The 9,101-nt window shown below is 53.4% G+C and overlaps 2 non-coding genes across 2 annotated transcripts; both read right to left on the reverse strand.

The window, feature by feature from the left end:
* Window positions 1–269: 269 nt before the first annotated feature.
* Window positions 270–341, reverse strand: TRNAC-GCA (transfer RNA cysteine (anticodon GCA)). The gene has a single exon. It is a non-coding gene; the product is annotated as a tRNA-Cys (tRNA).
* A 1,155-nt stretch (window positions 342–1,496) lies between these two features.
* Window positions 1,497–1,568, reverse strand: TRNAC-GCA (transfer RNA cysteine (anticodon GCA)). Its single transcript has one exon. It is a non-coding gene; the product is annotated as a tRNA-Cys (tRNA).
* Window positions 1,569–9,101: the final 7,533 nt, after the last annotated feature.

Below are 9,101 nucleotides of genomic sequence, written 5' to 3' on the forward strand. Positions count from 1 at the left end.
AAAAAGAGAAAGGAAGTGAAGGCTCCCTGCAGGCCAAGGAAGGCAAGAGTCTTTCCACGGAAGGTAGGAGTGGACTGAGCCAACCTCTTCAGTGAAATGTGATCCCTCTAGCTATTGTCTAGATGATACTCAGGGAAAGATTCTTGGAACTGGTCCTGGTGCAGAGCCTAAATTTGTATCCCAAGGCAAAGAACATTAATTTTAGTGATTATATGTGGGGAGAAGAGGCAGGATGCCAGGACCTGCTTCAGTAATTTAAAACATAAGGAAGGGGGCACCTGGATTTGAACCAGGGACCTCTTGATCTGCAGTCAAATGCTCTACCCCTGAGCTATACCCCCACCTGCCTATAGCTTTGCATTATTACCTTTTACCCATGCATTGCACTCAGGATCTCTCTGTCCATATTTTGCTGGGGTTTTTCTGCATGTCCAGGAGGTGGCAAATCTCCTCCACTATACTCCACTTTTCCATCTTTCCCCTTTCAACCTTAAGGGGTCCTCTTCTCTCCTGATCTCTGCCTCAGGCTGTAGCAACGGCATCAACCTTTACACCTGGAAAGATCATTGAAGTCTGTACTAGTCTTTCTCCCTAGGCTGGCACATAGTCATCAGAACAGGAGTGGTCGTTTCTGGGTCTTAAGTGAACCTAACACTCAGCCCAAGGAGAGCCTCTTCCATACTCGAAGCCTCAGGAGCGTGCTCATCGTTTCGCTCATTCATTCATTCATTAATTCAACAAACACTCTTGGAGCATGATAGGTGCTAGGCTCTGTCATTCATGTTGAGGACACAGACTAACAAAACATTATCCCTGTTCCTCAAAGAGTCCAAGTAGGAGACAAACCCACGAACCAAAGTATTTCCACAGAGTGGCAGTGGAAGTCCACTCGGAGAGCTGTGGGAGCGGGGAGTAGGAAGCTCTGCTGCTAGGAAGTCAGGAGGGGCTTTCTGGAGGAGATGGACAAGGAGGAGCCTGCTAAAACGAAGAAGCTGGGGAGGCCAAGGAGGGATAAGGCCAGGGAAGGAGTAAGAAGAAAAATGTTCTTAAAAAGTGGATCAGGGGGCAGTGGGTGGCTCAGTGGTTGAACTTCTGCTTTTGGCTCAGGTCGTGATCCTGAAGTCCCGGGATCAAGTCCCCCATCAGGCTCCCTGCGGGGAGCTTGCTTCTCCCTCTGCTTGTGTCTCTTCCTCTCTCTGTGTCTCTCATGAATAAATAATTAAAATCTATTTTTTAAAAAAGTGGGTCAGGTGTGTCTGGAGATTGGTGAGGCTTAAGACTGAGGAAGGTGTGCTCAGCCGGCCAGGAAGCATCTTGGAAGTCTGGATTCCTGCTAATGTGGTTGGGGAAAGCTGTGACACAACACAGCATGACTAGCTGTGGCCTCAAGGAATCCTCACAACCACCCTCCCTGGTGTCCAAGTCCTAGAGAGGAGTGAGGACAGAACAGAACCCAGGCTTTACTACTTCCTCGCCAAAAGTGACATCAGCCAGCCAGGGGGCACCCGGATTTGAACCGGGGACCTCTTGATCTGCAGTCAAATGCTCTGCCCCTGAGCTATACCCCCACACCTGCCTTTAAGCCTTAATTGCACCTCTTGAACCATGTCATTGGCTTGTCGCCTGGACTTCCAAGGCCATGTTCCTGGAAGCAGGCAGGCTGGTCCATGACAGCCCAGCCCTCCCTATCACCCTGCGCTCACTCGTCCCTGTCCCCGTATCAACACCTACTGAGCAGCTTCTCCATGCCAGGCTCAGCCTTCCTTCTCCTTCCACTTCTTCGTCCCTCTGGCTCCTGACCTCTGCCACCCTCGATCCGTCTTGGCTGCGATGGCCCGTCATCGGCTGGCCCATCTGAGCGGAACATGGGTCCTCTCCTCCCTCCCTGCACTGTGGCGCTGAGCAGAGAGGTCCCTGCGCAGATCGAGGAGCAGGTCTGGGCCAAGAACCTGGTCCTGACACCACACCCTGAGACCCAGAGGACCCCCCTTCTCCCTTTCCACCAGAGGCTCATCCACTCCACCTACTGAACACTGCAGAGAAACCCGGTGAACCAGTTCCAGATTCCTGCTCCAGGAGGAAAGGGCTCTGGGGAGGTTGGGGAGCTTGCTCCTGAGCCCCCAGGGCATGGCAAGGCGGGGGGGGGGGGGGGGGGGGCGGGGGGGGGGAGTTGGGGGCCTGAGTCCCAAGGCCGCAGAACAGATGCAGGAAGCAGGAAGGAGGAGGCGGCCGGGATGGGCTGCCCTCTCATCTGAAGTCTGGGCGCTGGTGGAGGCCATGGCCAAAGAAGGTGCCTCCCACCCCACCCCCACCCATTGATGGAGAAGCTAAAGGAGGGTCTGAGGCCCTGTCAACCCTCCCGGGTGCGCCCCCCCCCACACCGCCCCGTCCCATAGAAGCACTCTTCCATACCGTCTACGCTGCTCACAGGGCTTTGGGGAAGCAGCTCTCCTGTCCAGAAATACTGACAAAGGCCCTGGAGCCTGGGGTGCTGGGCCAAAGTACCTAGCACCTGAAGTGATTTCACACTTGCTGGGCTCTCCTCTTTTCTCCAGGCCTCCAGGACACACCAAAATTGACCACAACCCCTTCCATTGGGCCCACTGGTCCACTGGCCTGAGCGGGTGATATTTTTAGTTCTGATGGTAGTGGACAGAGGTGGAGAGCAGTGAGCAGGGGCAGCTGATGGAGTGGGAACTGGTCCCTGACTGGGGGTCCTGGGGCCCAGCCTCCTGCCTCTAGGGAATGTCCATGAACTCAGGTGAGCCCAGCCTGTGTGCACCCTCCCCCCACCCCGAAGAAACCTGGCAGTGAGGGTGCTGGCTGGGCCCTGCTCCGCATCCGACTCCCACCCTTCGGACCCCCTCCCACACCCGCGAAGCTGAGGGCCACTCCTGTCCCCTCTGTGAGGAGGCTTGTTTGAGCAGCTGTGCCTGGAACCGGGCCTGAGGGGCTGAAGCAGCCAAGGGTGTGTGTCCTGGGGTCGGCAGGACAGAGACGCATAAGGAGCTAGTACCCATCCAGGGCAGAGAAGCTTCTTGTGGGGCTTGGCCCCTCGGGAGGTGGCCAGAAAGGGAGACAATCTGGGAGAGGCCGAGCTGCTGAGGTCCCGGGGCTGGGAAGGGACGGTTCTCTGACACTGTTTTCATGAACTGAGGTCACTTAGAAAGAAACTGTAAGTGGGGCGCCTGGGGGCCTCAGCAGTTGAGCATATGTCTTCGGCCCAGGGCGTGATCCTGGAGTCCCGGGATCGAGTTCTGCCTCGGGCTCCCTGCATGGAGCCTGCTTCTCCCTCTGCCTGTGTCTCTGCCTCTCTCTATTTCTCATGAATAAATAAATAAAATCTTGAAAGAAAGAAACCATAAGTAAAAATAGCCAAAATGTTAAATTTATCAGGAAAGCAAAAAATGTAGGTTCTAAGCGGTGCAGGGCTGTGCAGTTTTCAACGTGATGAAGTGAATTCTGGCAGAACGGGGTCACAGCAGCAGCAGGGACAGAGGACAGGATGAGAGGCTCCCTGACCTGTTTGTTACACACAATGTTCAAATCTTGCTGCATCATGTTGAGAAGGAACTGGCAACTTTTACACTGCCAGACCCAAAACTAAAAATATTTGGCCTTTCACGTAGAAAATTTCATAACATTTTTACTGATATGTCATATTGCCAATCATTAAAGGAAACTGGTTTCTTTCTGAGATTGAGGGGTGGTAGCGTGACTTCAAGGTAGGCAAAAATTTCTTAAATACGACACCAAAATTTCACTTGATAAACTGGACTTCATCAAAATTAAGAACTTGTGCTCTTTGAAAGACATTGTTAAGACAATGAAAAAGCAAGTCACAGACAGAAAGGAAGGATTTGCAAGCCGCATATCTGGTACAGGACTTGCACCCGTGCACAGAAAGAACTTTCAAAAGTCAATCATAAGAAAACGAACAAGCCAAATGAAAAAAATAGACAAAGGATCCGAATAGATACTTCACCAAAGAAAACATCTGATGGCAGTAAGCACATACAAAGTATCCTGGACATCATTAGTAATGAGAGAAATAAAAATTAAAACCACGATGAGATTCTACATGATGTTAGAATTCAAATCAGAAAGACTGACTGTGGGACCCCTGGATGGCTCATTGGTTGAGCATTTGCCTTTGGCTCACGTCGTGATCCCAGGGTTCTGGGATTGAGTCCCGCGACCGGCTCCCTGCATGGAGCCTGCTTCTCCCTCTGCCTGTGTCTCTGCCTCTCTGTGTATCTCTCGTGAATAAATAAATAAAATCTTAAAAAAGAAGAAGCCGCCAGACCAAAAACAAACAAAAAGAGGTGGGGAGTGGGGGAGAGGACATATGCTATGATTCCATTTATATAAAATTCTGGAAAATGAAACCTAGTCTGTGAACACAGAAAGCTGATCAGAGGTTGCCTGGGGTGGTAGCGATATTTTAAAGGCCTAGTGGCAGAGGGGTGTGGGTTCTGGGCTCTGGTCCTGTCCTGCCTTCCCCGCCTTCCCAGGGCTCTGCACCCTCTCAGCCCTCTGTGGGCCGCAGCCCCTTGCTCTCTCTCCATCAGGGGCACTAGCAGCAGAGCATTTACTTTCACACCTGGAAGGGGTGTTTGCTGCTCCTAGACCCCTCATCTTGTCTGGGGAAACAACTGATTCACTCGCACCCCAGGAGTCCATGGTGGTTGTGTGATGCGTGGCCCCATCTCCTTGGGCCTCTCAGAAGTGCCCTGAGCAGTTGACATCCACAGCCCTCTGGTCTGACTGCTTGTTAAGTTTACGTGACAGTCTGTAGGCAGGTCCTTCTCACTCCCAGGACGTGACCCCACCCGTCGTGCTCCCTCTGGCTGTGTTCCTCCTCCTTAAATCCTGGCGCTCCCTCTTGCAAAACCTGCCTCCTAGCCTTGTGGCCCAGCCACCTGCAGGATGCTTCCCCGATGATGGCTTAGGCCTCAGCTCCACTCTCTGCTTGTGCCCAGGGACCTGTGCCTCCACGTTGATGAGCATCCCCCTCCCTGGTCCTCCGGCGCCTTGACCTCGGCTCCTCTTTGACCAGAGGATACAGCTGGGACCTGGCTGGTACTACAAAGCGCCCACCTCCAGAAGTCTGAACTCTGGAGTTCCTCATCCTCAGAGTAACGTCTAACCCCCCCCTTCGCCACATCAACTCTCCCCTCTGTCCTCTCCTCCCCTCCCCCCCAACAGTTCAGCTCTTCCCCACCACCCTTCACCCTCCTCCCCAGTACTGATGCCACCGTGTGCAGCTTCCTTGGCTGTTCTCATGGGGTCCCGCAGGGCTAGGGCAATGGGGACCAAGGCTGCTAAAAGTTCCAGACTCTGGGAGAGCCTGGGTTAAACATATTTAAAAAAATTTTCTGGACAGGGATGCCTAGGTGGTTCAGTGGTTGAGCCTTCTGCCCAGGGCGTGATCCTGGAGACCCAGGATTGAGTCCCATGTCAGGTTCCCCGCATGGAGCCTGCTTCTCCCTCTGCCTGTGTCTCTGCCTCTCTCTCTGTGTCTCTCATGGGTAAATAAATAAAATCTTTGATTAATTAATTAATTTTCTGTACAAGTCTGTCTCAGTTTATCGCACTTTGCTTTATAGTGCTTCACAGATACTCTTTTTTACAAATTGATGATTCAGGACATCAGTGGAGGAAGTCACTGCACGTGTGGTGGAAACAGCGAGAGAACCGGACGAGGAGTGGAGCCGAGGGACTGAACTGCCGCGAGCTCAGCACCAAACGTGAACGGACGAGCAGGTGCTTCTCAGGGACGAGCCAAGAAAGTGGTTTCCCGAGTTGGCCTCTTCCTGGTGGACACACCGTGAAGACGGTTGAAACGACAACCAAGGATTGGGAGCAGGACAGCAGCTTAGCTGGTGCAGCCCCCGGGCCCGAGGACGGACTGTTCTGAAGGCGGCTCTCCGGGGGGTGCAGTGCCACCGAGCAGCACCGCCGGCTGCAGGGAAACCGTCCGTGCCGGGAGAGCCATCGATGCGGCAAACTGCACGGTTGGCTTGTTTTAAGGAATAAAACGAGACACAGCCGCCCGGCCTCCAGCGCCCACCACCCTGATGGGTCAGCCCCCGGCGGCGCCAAGACCCTCCACCAGCAGAAAGATCAGGACTCGCTGAAAGCTCAGATGGCGGTCAGCGGGTTTCAGCAATAAAGTGTCTTTCGATGAAGGCGTGTAGGTTGTTGTTTCAGACACAATGCTGTCGCACACCGCACAGACTGCGGCATCGTGTGCACGTGACCTACATGCACTGGGAAACCACAGCTTTCCTTTGACCCCCTTTATTGCAACATTAGCTCTACTGCAGTGGTCTGGACCCGAACCCGCAGTATCTCCCAGGTGGGCCTGTCCTGGGGATTTCTGAGGACAGACACTGGTGTGGTGGTGGAAAGAGGCCTGAGCAAGTTGTCAGGAGAGCCAGGAGGGATCGGCCTGCAGGTGACAGGCCATGAACTAGGACAGAGGCTGTCAGACTGTCTTCCAACACCGCGGCTCACCTTCAAGTCACACAACATTTGGGGTTTTTTTGGCCAAGCACGTGGCCACCTAAATAGGACCATGTTTCCAGGCCTCCCTGCTGCAAGGAGATGTGCTTGTGTGCCTGGTTCTCATCAACGGGATGTGAGAGGCTCTGTGTCCTACAGCTACATGAAATGGGACAATTTATTCAGCCGCTCTGCACCTTGGTCTCTCGATCTGTAATATGAGTAAACAAAAGGTTGTAATGAGGCTTCAGTGAGTCAATACTGATGAGGTAGGGCAGCCCGAGTGGCTCAGCGGTTTAGTGCCGCATTCGGCCCAGGGCCTGATCCTGGAGACCCGGGATCGAGTCCCATGTCGGGCTCCCTGCAGGGAGCCTGCTTCTCCCTCTGCCTCTCTCTCTCTCTCTGTCTCTCTCATGAATAAATAAATAAAACCTTTAAAAAAAATACTGATGAGGTACATGATGAGCACCAAGTATGCATTCGTTAAAGAAGTAAATAAAGAAAGTAAATCTGTCCTTAAAGGGAAAGGACACTGCGCCCCTTCTGGCCTCCCTCTGACAGGCTACGGACAAGGTAGCGAGCCGTCTTGATCCTCGGCGACAAGGCCCCATCCTGGGAAGGGTAGAGCAGCAAGCTGGAATGAGCCTGGGTCTGTGACACCGAGAGCCTGTCAGGGGAGAGCGAGCAATCAGCACCACCTTGTCGAAGCTACTGTTTCATTACTTTGTTTCGGTCACCTATCCTGCACAACATGGGAGCGTGACGGACTGTCCTTCAAGGACTCAGCGACCCCACTGATGGCACCAGTCTCTAAGAGCTGTCTTAAGAACAGGGAATAATGGGCACCTGGGTGGCTCAGCAGTTGAGCATCTGCCTTTGGCTCAGGGTGTGATCCCTGGGTCCTGGGATGAAGTCCCGCATCGGGCTCCCTGCGTGGAGCCTGCTTCTCCCTCTACCTGTGTCTCTGCCTCTCTCTCTCTGTCTCTCATGAATAAATAAATAAATAAATAAATAAATAAATAAAATCTTTAAAAAAAAAAAAAGAACAGGAAATAATCACCCCATGTCTCCTTCCTGCCTCAGGCATCAGGGTATGCACAATTTTTGTTAAATCAATGAAAGAACAGAGAACATTCCAGGCCACCAACATCTAACGGCCATCCACATCATGCAACGCTGAGCCAGGTTCTGCCCCGAGGACGATGAGGGCTCAGTGTGTCCCTTTCCCGCAGTACCTGGAGGCACCTGTAGCATAGTCCCGCTGGGGAGATGGCCAGCCCAGCCCCAGTGCCCGCTGTGACACACCAGGCTTGGTCCATGATAAATCCAGGTCCTGTGTACCAAGTTCCTGTCATGCGTCCAGCCCAGGCTCCCAGAGGGTAAAGTAGGTCAAAATGTGCCGAACCTTTCCCTAAAGGTTCTTAAGACACATTGTGAAGTGAAAACAAGAAGCTACAGGATGACACACGTACTATGGCCTTTGGGTCTTTGCAACCCTGTATTTTTCCACTTCCCATGTGTATGGAAATGCTTAAGAAAGGAGCTTAAAATGTCACACACATGCCACAGTGACAATGTGGCCCCCGGGAGGGGCCAGGGTTGGGAGGTGGCCAAGAGGGAGCACCCTCAGCTTCATCTACACTTTTTATATTTCATGATCGTCAACTTTGGTTGTCACACATGGACCTGCCCAGGGTCCCCTGAGGAACACATTGAAACCCAGACCCCACCAGGCCTCCTGAAGGAGAACCCACGTCCATACATTCCTAGGACTCCAGGAGGAGGAGCCTGCCTGTGGAAGCATCCAGTAAATGAAGCTGTCTCTGGGACCTCCGTGTTGGCAGCAGAGAGCGCAGAAAAGGCTCCTGGAGCAAAGCCTGCCCTGGGGGTGAGGGAGGAAGCAGAGCTCTCTCCTGCCAGGTCTGGAAGAGCTTACAGAGAGGGTGGGAGGCAAGAAAGTACCATTAAAACAGCAGGGACATCAGGCCACAGGACAGACCCCAAGTACCCTGAGGACCTCACTCCCCCCACCTCCCAGTGCTCACTTGAGCCCTACTGAGGAGTAAACCCCAGCTCCACAGCAGACAGAGCTGAGCTGGGGTTGGGGAGCCTCTGGCCTGGGGGCATGTTGGCCAGGCCCTGCTGGCTATGCACTTCTTTGGAGCTGTGGTGCCTGCCCTGGCCTCCAAATAGCCCAGGCCTGCTGCACAGGCCACAGGGGCCCAGCCTGGTGGCCACAGGTGCCCTGCAACACCTATCCAGGCTCCTGCGGTTAGAGCTCTCACGGAGACAGAGGGAAAGCACGAGAGCCAGACAGCCACTGGGCCTCCCGCTCCTTGCTTCATCCCTGCTGCATGGCGGCCCCTTTACTAGGGCCTGTGCTTAGCTGGCTGACATGCGTCACTCAGCACCCTGGTCAAAACCCACCTTCTTTACACTCTGAGGTCAATGTGACTTCATTCACATACTCAAAGAACTTGCTTCAAAGGTAAGCCTTTCTCCCCTAAATAAAGTGTCTGAGCCTAGAAAGCAAGGAACAGGTGTCTTGGCATGACCCTGTGTTCTGAGAGAACGGGCTCCAGGGTACCTGTCCC

Source organism: Canis lupus, chromosome 15 (genome assembly GCF_048164855.1).
Source record: "Canis lupus baileyi chromosome 15, mCanLup2.hap1, whole genome shotgun sequence".
In the NCBI taxonomy this organism is placed as follows: domain Eukaryota; kingdom Metazoa; phylum Chordata; class Mammalia; order Carnivora; family Canidae; genus Canis; species Canis lupus.